Genomic DNA, 14,886 nt, shown 5'->3' on the forward strand with positions numbered 1-14,886 from the left:
AAAGCATGAGTAATCCCATTGAGTTCAGGGGAACTAATCGCATGTACATACCTAGGTCTTTACAGGTTGGGGGTGTAACTTGCCAATTAAGACCAGCTCTAACAGTCTCCTCCAACTCCCTGAACTTCACCAAAACTAAACAAATACTGTGCCAGAAGATTTTTTTTTTTTTTTAAATATGGACTATAATCTTTTTTGGCAAAACAGTCTTCCAAAAGGAGTTTGGCCTAGAAACTCCCCTTTTGGTTTATTCTGTTATCCTCAACAAGGAGCAGAGCTTTTGAGTATTTCTGGGAAGTCTGAAAGATAACATAGGAATTATTCACTACAATATTTTTGAATTTAAGAGAATTCTGAGCACTCTGCAGGGTTTATGAAGTCAGCCAGAAACACTAATCTGAATTTTAAATGAGGACAACAAAGTGCTAAAACACTCCTCCCACCTACACTATCCCCAAGACAGCCTTGAAAATTAGACCAACCAAGAGATCAAAGTGATAAAAGGATTCTAAATAGGGCTGCCAAGCGATTAAAAAATTAATCACGATTAAGCATGCGATTAAAAAAATTAATCGTGATTAATCGCACTGTTAAGCATAATAGAATACCATTTATTTAAATATTTTTGGATGTTTTCTACATTTTCAAATATATTGATTTCAATTACAACACAATACAAAATGTACAGTGCTCACTATTTTTTCTTACAAATATTTGTGCTGTAAAAAACAAAAATTGCATTTTTCAATTCACCTCATGCATTGTATCATGAAAGTTGAACTTACAAATGTAGAATTACATACAAAAAATAACTGCATTCAAAAATAAAGCACTGTAAAACTTTAGAGCCTTCAAGTCCCCTCAGTCCTACTTCTTGTTCAGCCAGTCAGACAAACAAGTTTGTTTACATTTGCAGGAGATAATGCTGCCCGCTTCTTGTTTACAGTGTCACCAGAAAGTGAGAATAGGTGTTCGCATGGCACTGTTGTAGCAAGATATTTACATGCCAGATGCGCTTAAGATTCATATGTCCCTTCATGCTTCAACCACCATTCCAGAAGACATTCATCCATGCTGATGACAGGTGCTGCTCGATAATGACACAAAGCAGTGCAGACCAACACATGTTCACTTTAATCATCTGAGTCAGATGCCACCAGCAGAAGGTTGATTTTCTTTTTTGGTGGTTCGGGTTCCGTAGTTTCTGCATCACAGTGTTGCTCTTTTAAGACTTCTGAAAGCATGCTCCACACCTTGTCCCTCTCAGATTTTGAAAGGTTCTTCAGATTCTTAAACCTTGGGTCGAGAAATCTCACATTGGTACCTTCTTTTCATTATGTCAAATCTGCTGTGAAAGTGTTCTTAAAATGATCATGTGCTGGGCCAACATCCGAGACTGTTATAACATGAAATATATGGCAGAATGCGGGTAAAACAGAACAGGAGTTCAGTCACAAATTTAATTAACACATTTTTTTTTTAAATGAGCATCATCAACATGGAAGTATGTCCTCTGGAATGAAGCATGAACGGGTATATGGATGTTTAACATATCTGGCACGTAAATACCTTGCAATGCCAGCTACAAAAGTGCCATGCAAATGCCTGTTCTCATCTTCCGGTGACATTGTAAATAAGAAGCCGGCAGCATTATCTCCCCTAAATGTAAACAAACTTGTTTGTCCTAGTGATTGGCTGAATAAGAAGTAGGACTGAGTAGACTTGTAGGTTCTAAAGTTTTACATCGTTTTGTTTTTGACTCCAGTTACATAACAACAACAAAACTACATTTGAAAGTTGCACTTTCACAATAAAGAGATTGCATTATGGTACTTGTACAAGGTGAATTGAAAAATACTATTACTTTTGTTTATCATTTGTACATTGCAAATATCTGTAATAAAAATAATATAAAGTGATCACTGTACACTTTGTATTCTGTGTTGTAATTGAAATTAATATATTTGAAAATGTAGAAAAACATCCAAAAACATTTTAAAAATTTCAATTGGTATTCTATTGTTTAACAGTGCGAGTAAAATTGTGATTAATTGCAATTAATATTTTTAATCGTGATTAATTTTTTTGAGATAATTGTGTGAGTTACCTGCGATTAATCAACAGCCCTAATTCTAAGCAAACAAATAAACAAAGTAAGCTGAAAAGAAAAATAATATATTTGTTACTATTACTACTCACTGCATAGATGACCTCAAAAGGTTTTGCTGTTTGTCTTTTTATTTTAGTTCTGCTTTTTTTTTTTTTTAAACTGTCCGTAAGTGACATTGTGTTCCAACATCATACATACTGTTGGCCCATAGCATGACTTGAAGGTTAAGTGGTACCATAAATACTGTAGTTCTTCGGTTTGACTTTACTTGGCCCCCTAACAACCATTCACTTACAAGAACTTTAAATGAATCCATGCCTCAAACAAATTTAGATCTAAGTGGGGCTTCAGAGGAGTGGTTTTGCTTTTATATTAACTTCTTCCCAATCAGCTTTTGATTTTAATAATTGAAGTTTAACATACCAAGAACAGAGGTCAATTAATCCAGGTACCAGATACCATTAGAAAGATTCAAATATATCACACTAGTTTAATTCAACCAATCACATTCATATCACCCAACACCCATCATACTGGGAAGGTTAAAAAAAATTAAGAAATAAGAACTATATCTGACTCTTGTTAATGTCAAAGAGAGATCAATTCCTTTAATGGTGCAGGATCAGATCCTAAAAGTACAACTTTGTTATAAAAAATGCAAAGCAAATTGGTTATGTAACATCAGTAAAAAATTTAGGACTTGTCCACACAGGGAAGTTAGCGTGCAGAAAACTAGCATGTGAAATTGCAGTGCACTTGTTACCCTGCACAAACACCCTGTATAGACACTGCTTAGTGCCCTCAAGCAGTTTAGATTAGTACACCTCCAATTAAACCAGGGGTAGGCAAACTACAGACCGCGGGTTGGATCCGACGTGTCAGGGCTTTAGATCCGGCCCACGGGATTGCCACCCCCGTGGCGGCACGGGCCCCACGCCGCTCCCAGAAGCAGCCAGCACCACATCCCTGCAGCCCCTGAAGGGAGTGGGGGGTGGGGGGACAGAGGGCTCTGTGCGCGGCCCTCGCCTGCAGGCGCGCACACGCGCACACACCCCGCAGCTCCCATTGGCCAGGAACGGGGGGAACTGTGGCCAATGGGAGTTTCGGGGGAAGTACCCGCAGGCGAGGGGCCGCAGTGACATGGTGCCGGCCGCTTCGGGGCCCCACTGCTGCTTCGGGGTCCCACTGCCACCCCAGGGCCGCTTTGGGGTCCCACTGCCACCCCAGGGCCGCTTCAGGTAAGAGGCACTGGGCCAGAGCCCAAACCCCTGAACCCCTCCTGCACCCCACACCTCAACCCCCTGCCCTGAGCCCCCTCCTTGCACCCCTGCCCTGAGCCCCCTCCCGCACTCCGTACCCCCTCCTGCACCCCAACCTCTTGCCAAGCCCCCTCATATACCCCACACCCCTCCTCCGCCCCCTCTTACTCTGAGCCCCTTCCTGCACACCACACTCCCTCCCACACCCCAACTAATGCACCCAAAGGCACTCAGTGCACAGTAAGAATGTCCACACAGCTAGTGCACACCAGCTACTGAGGCTTTTCTCTGTGTAGACAATCCTAAATTGTACACAACTAAATGTACAAAGGTCGAGCATGCCATCACTTGGTTTAGCTTGAAAATCAAGCCATCTCCAAGCAACAAATGCAGGGATGCCGCACAGCGCTGTCACTTATGAGGAGACACACTGTGGCACACTGCACTGGATTCTGCAGGCTCTTGAAGGGACGTCAAGCCTGCTTTCAATATGTCAAGCAGTGTCCCCAAGCAAACCCAATCAAGATTTAAACCTGTTTTGTAGTTTTAAATAGTTATCAGAGTAGCTGAGCTCAAATTTTATTAAATCTTAATTGCTTTACAGAGCATTTTTAAGATCCATTTTTGCAATCAGAACATTCATCACCATAGTAGCTGAGCATTTATAAAGGTGAGACATTCAAACATCCTTTTCAAAATGTAATAGTGATAGTAATAATACATTAGAATGCTGATGTTCAGAGGTGCAGAGCATCCTCACCTTCCAAGGTTTGAATGGAAGTTGCAGCTGTTCCACACCTCTGAGAAAAAGTCAGGCCCTGAACTTATTTCTGTCCTTCATTATTACACTCCTCATATACTGCCATTGACATTGTATGGTAGAGTCTTGCAACACCTACCAAGTGCAGTCAAAAGAGCCTTCAGAATATTAGCATGATGATATGCTGGGTTTCCCAGAACTGTGAGCCAGTGTGTTACCCCTCTGAGTCTCAGCAAGTGCAAGCTTTGCTGCTGCTAAGCTATGTGTTATCTCCCTTGTCTTGCCAGCAAACTTCAGGACTCTACCAGTCCAAACCTTGCCTAGCCAGTAAAAATCAGGGAGCTCCAATTCCCGAGTACCTCAGATATGTCTTTCTCTGCAGTGCTTAGCCCCTCTTATGGTAGCACCCACAAAACCTTACTGCTCCTTTAAAGAGACAGTACAAAGTAGTTTATTAACCTAACTGGGGTTAAACCCTCCACTTCAATTACTTTTACCATAAATCAACTCAAAATGCTGTAAAGCAAGTTTATTAACAAAAGGACATAGTTTTAAATGACACCAAGTATAAGGAATAAGGATAGAAATGGTTACAAACAAACTAAAAATACACTTCTATGATTAAATATCAACAAAACTAGAGTCTTCTGTTCAAAGAAGTTTTTCTCACCACAGTCATTCTTCCAGCATAGCTGGCCCGGTCTTTAGCCAGGACCCAACACACAGAGCTCAAAGCACTTGGTTTCTTTGATTCCATGGGTGAAAGATAAAATAAGTGTTCTCTCCCCACCTTTTTATAGGCCAGTAAACCTTTGAAATATATTCTTTGAAAAGTATGGCCAGACAAAACTTCTCTCTCCTGCTGGGGTGTAAACACCATACGGTCTTCTCCCCTGTTTGTTAGCTTTATTTTACCTTATACGTACCTTCATTGTCTCTTCCTGACAACCAGGCAGGTCAGACAAGCAAATACATATTCCTTTTTCTAGGGCAGACTGGGTTTATGCATTGCTTGCCAAACACATTTTAGCAGAATTCCAGCACACATTTACAACTCTTTGTACAAGCCCCATATATACAGCATGCAATGATTTTCAGGACCAGCATGTTACCAGTTTGTATATGATACCTTCCATGACAACAACATATGAGGTGCATTGAGCTGGTCAGGCCAGCTGAGTTTTACTGTTATGTACCAGGGACCCCCTTGCCAACTGGCATTGGGGTGCTCCTAGGGTACATGACAGGCCTACTTCAATTAGTGTTTTTGAATCCAGAGAGAATACATGTATGAATCAAATACACCATAAATAATTATGTTCAAACAATGTTAAAGGATCACTGGCGGGTACTTCAGACTGTACAGTTGTATATGAATTTGTTTTTAATTCGTTGCAAAAGAGTCTCTTCAGATTTCAGCATTCTCCAGTAATGTTTATCACTCAGTTGCTGCATCATTGGGCTAGTGAAGGAGAATCAGAAAGTAAATGACTAGAAAATTACAGGGAAAAATAAAATGGGGACTGCCCAGTGTATTTTGACATCCAAGCTAAATGAAGTGTGTGAAGTAAACAGACAGCAGAACCGGTGAATGGTAAATTAGATTTAAAATTATTTCAGTTTAATAGTGTTATTAAAAACAAGGGATTTTTAAAAACAATTTTTAACCTGAGAGAATCCTTCAGAGGACTAATTTAAAGGGGACCAACTTAAACCAACAAAAGAAAGGAAATGCAAAATAATGTTCTTTACTCATTCTTGTGTGTCTAGATATATATATTGCATCATATATAGTATTCACATTCAGCCACTGTTGTGTGGCCCTCTGCAATCTAAGTACAACAGGTGTAAAAGGAAACTAATGAACTGGCTCATGTATGTAGGACACTGCCCTCAACTGGACAGAATCAGAATTACTAAATTGTGTCTCATAGGTCCTATATGTAGAGCCCTGCAAATCCGCAGACCATTTTTGCAGATTGAAGATCAGATGCAGATACAAATTTTGTATCTAGAGCCCTACAGATATCTGCTTTACATCCATGGATGCGGATATCCAGACCATTTTTGTGGATCACAAATCAGATGCGGATACAAATTTGTATCTGCGCAGTGCTCTATCTATATGTCTAAGAGCTAAGGAAGTTTCTCTTAAGCTGAAGTGGTAGTAGTCTGTGTTTCTGGAAAAGGAAGATTGAGTTTCTGTCACCACCCTTGCTGTGAAGGCTCAAATGCATAATCCAGGACTAACAGGCATTTGTTTTGCCACTATTTACAGTACAGCTACAATAAATACTTTCCATATTAAACTCTGGACTCCCTTCCTTATGTGAATTATCAAGTCTGGTGGGTTGGTTGGGTTTTTTTGGGGGGGGGGGGGAGAGGGTGGGGAGGGGGAAGGGTAATTTTAAGCATTTTACATTTCCACCTTTTTTCTTCAGTACAATATTACAAGAAAGACAACACATTATTCGCAGTCCATGATGCATTGCTCCGATGATGCTTTGAGTGGCACAGAGCAACACACAGCCTCAGGATACTTCAACACCTCTTCAAAGCACTGTTGCATGAGATTTGACATAGCTTGAACTTTGTCAATTTACAGCATAGAGATGTTGGGGGGAGTTCTCCTCCTCTCTGGCTCCCATGCCTCTCACCTGTTAGTTTTCCCCATAGGAGACAGTGACCTGAGCCACTGTATCATGAAAATCCTGACTGATCCTTAACTATAAACATGTACGAAATGTATCACTAAAGTGCAAAATACATTTGTTATATGTTTTAGGAATATGCACATTTAATTTTGTAATAAAAAAAGTGTCCATTAGATTGGCTATATTTTCATTTGCAGAAGTTGCTGTTAGGGTGTGTGGGTGTGTGTGTGTGGGTGTGGGTGTGTGGGTACGTACAAATGCATGACTGGTTAATTCAACATGCCATCTTGAAACATTCCTAACACAATTTATTTCCATTTGTTTGATGGGATTTCAAACAGAGGTGTGGTCATCTACCAACACCTATGAAGGAATTAGTGCTATTAGTTGGACTTAGGAGATAAACACAGCAGACAGTGCTAACATGCTGTAACATGTTATTTCATTGATGACACCACACAAAGCAACTACAAGAGGTTAGAAATGAGTTAGTATGAAGCTGTGATTTATAGTGGTTATGAAATGGGACTGTATGCCAGGAACTCGTGTTCAAATCACATTGACTCCCTAGTGACCTTGTATAAAGCATTTAGGGCTGATTCTGCCCAGGGTTGTAGAATGCAACTCAACACAAGGCACCAGCCAGTGCCAGGTATAGCCAGTGCCAGACTCTCATCCTCTCTGTAAAACAGGAACACTTAACTACCTACCACACACAGTTGCTATGAGGATTAGTTAACATTTGTAAACCTCTTTGAAGAGATAAAGCATAAATCAAGAGAAAGTAGCCACGTGTGTGTGTCTCTCTCTCTCTCTCTCACACACACACACACACACACACACACACAAGCTGTTTTTGAGATGTACAAGGATGAATTTTAGTACACATCAAATTTGAGAGTTCTATATCAGAAAGACAACAGCTCCTCGATCATGGGAATTAAGATTACAGCATAATATTAAGAGCCTGATCCAAAGACCACAGAAGTCAATGGGAGTCTTTCCACTCACTTCAACTAGCATCTACCTCATGTATCTGGGTATTTTCCTATAAACTATATCAGCACAAATACACACGTATAAACCGCATATCTAAAGGAAGGTTCGGGTCTGAGAATACACATTTAGATTGTCTTTCAAACCTTCACATACCAACCTTTATTTTAAAATGGGTAATTTGAGGCGCTCTCCCCCACTCCCCACCCCCACCCCCTTAAAATATTAGGTGTGATTAGACAATACTTTGAGCTGTCAATTTTAAAAAAAAATCACATTTTGAGCCATACAACTGCAAAACCATTTGTGACCTGGGGAAGAGTTTTTTATTATTATTTCAGGTATTTTCTCTCTCTCTCTCATATAAAATGTGAATAGCAACCCATTTCTGTCATTTGCTAACAAATTCATCATGGACAAAGACTAGTACACTGAAGTTAAACCTGGATTGCATTTTCAGACTTACTGGATTACTATTAAACATTTTAGAAATGCTCTATATAAAAAATTAACAGTATACAAGCTGTTATGATCAGCTTCTGTGTTTATTTTTCCAGTCTATGAATGAAAACAAAATTGAGATGATAAAATTTCAAAATGAAACAAAAAAAATTTGGAATTAAATCCAGAGTATGTACCAGTAAGGACAGGTGAATGAGTCAGAGCTGCACATGTTCAGCTCCATCTGTAATGCTATCTTTATATTCTCTGTAGGCATTTGTACGGTAACAGACATTACTGAAAAAGCAGATGTCTTCGCTGATAAGCATGTATAATGTCTCATTAATTTCAGCTCTGGCCTAAACTCTCACAAAAACTTATTTACTTTTTTCAGCCAGCAGCAGTGAGACACAGAAGGATTGGATTTTGGGGCCTTAAGGTTATAGCACTAGTTCAGGTCCCAAACCCTTCCTTAGTAAGGCCATGGATAGTTCTCTGAAAACATCCACTTCATGTGAAGCGGCAGTCAAAAAAGCGAACAGAACGTTGGGAATCATTAAGAAAGGGATAGATAAGATGACAGAGAATATCATATTGCCTCTATATAAATCCATGGTACACCCACATCTTGAATACTGCGTGCAGATGTGGTCGCCCCATCTAAAAAAAAGATATACACCTCTACCTCGATATAACACTGTCCTCAGGAGCCAAAAAAATCTTACTGCGTTGTAAGTGAAACCACACTATATCGAACTTGCTTTGATCCGCCAGAGTGCACAGCCCCGCCCCCCTGGAGCCACTGCTTTACCGCGTTATATCCGAATTCGTGTTATATCAGGTAGCGTTATAGCGGGCTAGAGATGTATTGGAATTATAAAAGGTTCATAAAAGAGCAACAACAATTATTAGGGGTATAGAACATTTTCCATATGAGGAAAGATTAAAAGGATTGGGGCTTGTCAGATTGGAAAAGACGACAACTAAGTAGGGGGATATGATAGAGCTCTATAAAATCAAGACTGGTGTGGAAAAAGTAAATAAAGAAGTGTTATTTACTCCTTCTCATAACACAAGAACTAGGGGTCACCAACTGAAATTAATAGGCAGCAGGTTTAAAACAAACAAAAGGAAGTATTTCTTCACACAATGCACAGTCACCCTCTGGAACTTTTTGCCAGAGGATGTTGTGAAGGCCAAAACTATAACAAGTATCAGGGGGTAGCTGTGTTAGTCTGTATCCACAAAAACAACAAGGATCTGGTTGCACCTTAAAACTAACAGATTTATTTAGGCATAAGCTTTCGTGGGTAAAAAACCCACTTCTTCAGATGCAAACCATAACAGGGTTCAAAAAAGAACTAGATAAATTCATGGAAGATAGGTCCATCATTGGCTCCTAGCCAGGATGGGCAGGGATGGTGTCCCTAGCCTCTGTTTGCCAGAAGCTGGGAATGGGCAACAGGGGATGAATCACTTGGTGATTACCTGTTCTGTTCATTCCCTCTGGAGCACCTGACATTGGCCACTGTCGGAAGACAGGATACTGAGCTAGATGGACCTTTGGTCTGACCCAGTTTGGCTGTTCTTATGTTCATGTCTACACTGCGAATTTTAGCCACTGATGCAGCTGCCCTGGCACAAACCCCCAGCATATACATGGTTTATAGTAGTGCAGCTGATGTATAACTATGAGATCAAGAAATAACTCCTTAAAACAGATGAGAAAGCACTCAGATAACATATTATACTGGTTACGTCTTATGAACGATGCGATACATTACAAGTGGGTTGGGGAAGAAGCTAGGGAGGATTAGTCTTAAAGTTAATATGGCAATTAGTGCTTTCTAGGGTAACTGTTCAGAATGGTGCTTCCATTACTTCGAAAGGGGAAAACACTGAGCTTTAAAGCCTAAGGTGTATCAGAGGCTGTGAAGATTACACACTAAACATATTAAATGGATTCTCAGAGCATGAGAGAAAGGAGCGATTTACATGTACTTTCAAAGGGCCTAAGAAGAATACGCATGTTCTGAACCTGCATAAAGGAATCGTGTTGGGAGAGATTTCCCTGTTATGCTGGATGAAACAATTCAGTATCTGAAATGAAATAAAGTCAAGTCTTGGTTATGGATGTAATGGGAGGCATTTTAAACCTAGGAGAACTGAAGTTTGGGAAGAGTCATGCTTTGTATGCTCCTAGTTTGGAAAGAACAACGGAAACCCCATCCTTACTGGGGGCACTTCTTAAATACAACAGTGATGTGCATGACACTAAATTGTTATACTTTGAATTTGATTCTGTAAGTCATTTTGAGATTTAATAGTCTCTTTCATACAAGTTATAAGGAACAAATTCTATAACGCTTTTTAAGTCAATGGGACTACTCATATGAGTAAAACAGGCAGGACCTGGCCCTAATGCTGCATTGTATTATTTAGTTAAGGTGTTATGCCTTAGATCTGTGTTAGACAGCATTTAATGTTAGCTGAGTTTATTTTAAAGGGACACTGTCAACTTGAAATCTAATAAGCATTTTAAAAAAGAAAAAAAATAGTAGGTTTAGGTACTACACTTGCCCCGAGTTCCCCTGCAGTCACATTTTCCTTAATTTTTTTCAGTGTTTTTCTCTCTCCTATATTATGTGAAAAATACAGTCATTCAACAGAGGAAGCTTGACTACACAGTGAAACTTTCTAAGTGCCAAGTATTGTCCAAAGTAATACACCAAAAATAATTCTTTAATCTTTCTTTTATAGCAATTTTAGGTAAAAAAACATTCAGACAGAAGTGTGATTTTTAAGTTGAAGGTGTGCCTTCAACCACCCTTTTGTATCTGTAAGTAATTACTAATTCCAAAGAGACCGACCAATTGTAAAAAAACATAGAACACCAGATCTTAAAGCCTACAATACTTCATATTTGCATACATTTACTGTAAAACCAGATTTGAGATATAGAGCTTGAGAATTCAACATATGAGGTGTTGCCTGTTCTCGATGGTGTGAATTTGGGAAAGGATGAAATGATGGTTTTTGTCACCAGACTAATCAAAAATATCTACTCTAGCTTGCTCCTAACTCTTCTTCAATCATTTTAAACTTATTACCACCTTCCAAAAATGATGACTATGCTTTAACAACAGAGACGGAGTGATGCTGGTAGTGTTATTTCATACTGTGTATACTCAGTGTAACAAACAAATAGCAATGCAACATGTGAACATAAAGTGAGCAAGTCTTCCCCTTAAGTTATGTTTCAATCAATTATCTCATGGCAAATAAGCAGCCAATTGCAGTTATTTTCTACTTACTAATACACCCATGCAGTGTGTTCTAAATATTAACCATCTGGACACTTGCCGCTATCACTCTTATTGTAACAGACTGCATATGTATAAAGTGTATCTGCAAGAATCAGTCCACTTCCTAACTAAAAATATATAGCATTCCTGAGCTAAAAATTGATCTGTGTACGTAGTCACAGTTTAGTTCAAATACAGTTCTATAAGTCTGGTCAAGATCACTTGTAAAAATATATAATGTGTCACAAAATAAGTCAAATAATGGCAACCTGCCATTTTATTGATAAATATGACAACGGGGTAGCATGGGGGTTGGAAGGGGGGGGCAGGAAGAAGCAAGAGCTCAGAGAATCGGTAATGGGATAGAAAATGGAGCTTTCCTCTGAATCACTAGTCCAAATCCATCTGAAGTCAGCAGTCACCAGAAGTAGATACCATCTGACGACTGTTTGGTGACCTGTATGAATCAGTTGGTGGTTTAAGTCTAATTCATAGCAGATGTGTCCATGTTCGCAAATCATGGTCCAAATTAGCATTCACTGGCATCCTTGCTGGCTGCCTAAGCAAAGAAACCAAAGACTGAACGGACCATGATAACCAGGTAATCTGGAGAATCTTGCATAGCTGCTGCCCATCCTATACTTGCTCCATAAATAACTAGAGAGCTTCATTCTCCAGGACTCAGGCTGGCAACTTTCATAAGTGCTGAACTCACCAACAAAAGAGGAAAGTTGGAAGTGCTCTAGGAGCAGTACATACAGATACCAAGAAGAGGAATAGCAGAGGATGGAAGTACATGACCGTCATACTACACAAGGGGCTATGAGCCTGATCCAAAGCCCAACAAAGTCAATGGAAAAAGTGAGACTCTCATGGACTTCAATGGGCTTTGGATCAAACCCCAGGACTTTAGAGACAGCCAGAGGCATAATCATAGACTCATAGAATATCAGGGTTGGAAGGGACCTCAGGAGGTCATCTAGTCCAACCCCCTGCTCAAAGCAGGACCAATTCCCAACTAAATCATCCCAGCCAGGGCTTTGTCAAGCCTGATTAAAAAGACTGGAGCTTGTCAGATTGGAAAAGACGATGACTAAGCAGGGGGATATGATAGAGCTCTAGAAAATCAAGACTGGTGTGGAAAAAGTAAATAAGGAAGTGTTATTTACTCCTTCTCATAACACAAGAACTAGGAAAAAGAACAGGAGTACTTGTGGCACCTTAGAGACTAACAAATTTATTAGAGCATAAGCTTTCGTGGACTACAGCCCACTTCTTCGGATGCATACAGAGTGGAATAAATATTGAGGAGATATATATACACCCATACAGAGAGCATAAACAGGTGGGAGTTGTCTTACCAACTCTGAGAGGCCAATTTTTGCGAATACAGACTAACACGGCTGCTACTCTGAAACAAGAACTAGGGGTCACCAACTGAAATTAATAGGCAGCAGGTTTAAAACAAACAAAAGGAAGTATTTCTTCACACAATGCACAGTCACCCTCTGGAACTTTTTGCCAGAGGATGTTGTGAAGGCCAAAACTATAACAAGTATCAGGGGGTAGCTGTGTTAGCCTGTATCCACAAAAACAACAAGGATCTGGTTGCACCTTAAAACTAACAGATTTATTTAGGCATAAGCTTTCGTGGGTAAAAAACCCACTTCTTCAGATGCAAACCATAACAGGGTTCAAAAAAGAACTAGATAAATTCATGGAAGATAGGTCCATCATTGGCTACTAGCCAGGACGGGCAGGGACGGTGTCCCTAGCCTCTGTTTGCCAGAAGCTGGGAATGGGCAACAGGGGATGAATCACTTGGTGATTACCTGTTCTGTTCATTCCCTCTGGAGCACCTGACATTGGCCACTGTCGGAAGACAAGATACTGAGCTAGATGGACCTTTGGTCTGACCCAGTTTGGCTGTTCTTATGTTCATGTCTACACAACGAATTTTAGCCACTGATGCAGCTGCCCTGGCACAAACCCCCAGCATATACATGGTTTATAGTAGTGCAGCTGATTTATAACTATGAGATCAAGAAATAACTCCTTAAAACAGATGAGAAAGCACACAGATAACATATTATACTCGTTATGAACGATGCGATACATTACAAGTGGGTGGGGGAAGAAGCTAGGGAGGATTAGTCTTAAAGTTAATATGGCAATTAGTGCTTTCTAGGGTAACTATTCAGAATGGTGCTTCCATTACTTCGAAAGGGGAAAACACTGAGCTTTAAAGCCTAAGGTGTATCAGAGGCTGTGAAGATTACACACTGAACATATTAAATGGATTCTCAGAAAATGTGAAAAATGCAGTCATTCAACAGAGGAAGCTTGACTACACAGTGAAACTTTCTAAGTGCCAAGTATTGTCCAAAGTAATACACCAAAAATAATTCTTTCATCTTTCTTTTATAGCAATTTTAGGTAAAAAAAACATTCAGACAGAAGTGTAATTTTTAACCATAATTCTGGATATGTTTTTGTTATATTACCAAAGACAACAGCAGCATAAAGACTATGATCAAATGTTTGGATAATATTTGAGAGCAGCAAGTATGGTTCCTCCTTCAACTCTCCCCTTTGACCAAGTTTTAAAAATACATTTTCAAGTTTCTGAATTCCTTGGGCTGCATCTTACCCTAGAATTGAAGGTCACTCAGAGCCCACTTCTTAAGATTTAAGAAAATATGTTTCTAGTAATTAATAAACTCTCACTTGAGATGGCCATGCAACCCGCTGCCCTTTGAAATTAGAATCATTACTTCCACAGTCTCAGATCTCTATTTGGTTAACCTGCAAATCAACACATCAGCAAGCACTGCCTAAGAGTTACTTGTTATTTTGGGATTTGTAATTTTACAATCTAGATTAACAATTAGAGGGCAGATTTTCTTAAAATGCACTTTTAGAAAGAAAAATACCAAATCTTTGTAACAGAAGGACGTGAACACTTGCATCCAGAAGGTTTTACCGCGACAAATTTGGGGACCCATCTCATTTCAATTATCTTTGCTGATTAATACATAATTGTTTTCCCTGCCCTCCCTCAATTATATTCAAAATATCTATGAGGGCAATGACTACCATTTGGCTGAGGTCACAGTAAGAAAAGGAAAGTCACTCAGGCAAAATGGTTTACAGGTGACTAAAGCTTTAACCTGTACAAAACACTACAGATGGGAAGCAGGTGAGTTAAAAAATAAACGAGTCCCATGACAAATTGTAGCAGAGTGATTATTTTAACAAGCGATTATTTTTAAATAATCGCTTGTTAATTGCAGTGTATCCTACCTACAGAATGCCATGGTTACTGCACTATACCTGCAAGTGGCACCCAGGGTGCTGAAGC

General features: G+C 39.6%; 1 protein-coding gene across 9 annotated transcripts in view; it reads right to left on the reverse strand.

Moving 5' to 3' along the window:
• The window catches only part of MED12L (mediator complex subunit 12L), a 326,631-nt gene that overhangs the window by 310,866 nt on the left and 879 nt on the right, over positions 1-14,886 (reverse strand). The window lies entirely within an intron of this gene.

The sequence above is a fragment of the Chrysemys picta genome, chromosome 9 (assembly GCF_011386835.1).
Source record: "Chrysemys picta bellii isolate R12L10 chromosome 9, ASM1138683v2, whole genome shotgun sequence".
Taxonomy (NCBI): Eukaryota; Metazoa; Chordata; order Testudines; family Emydidae; genus Chrysemys; species Chrysemys picta.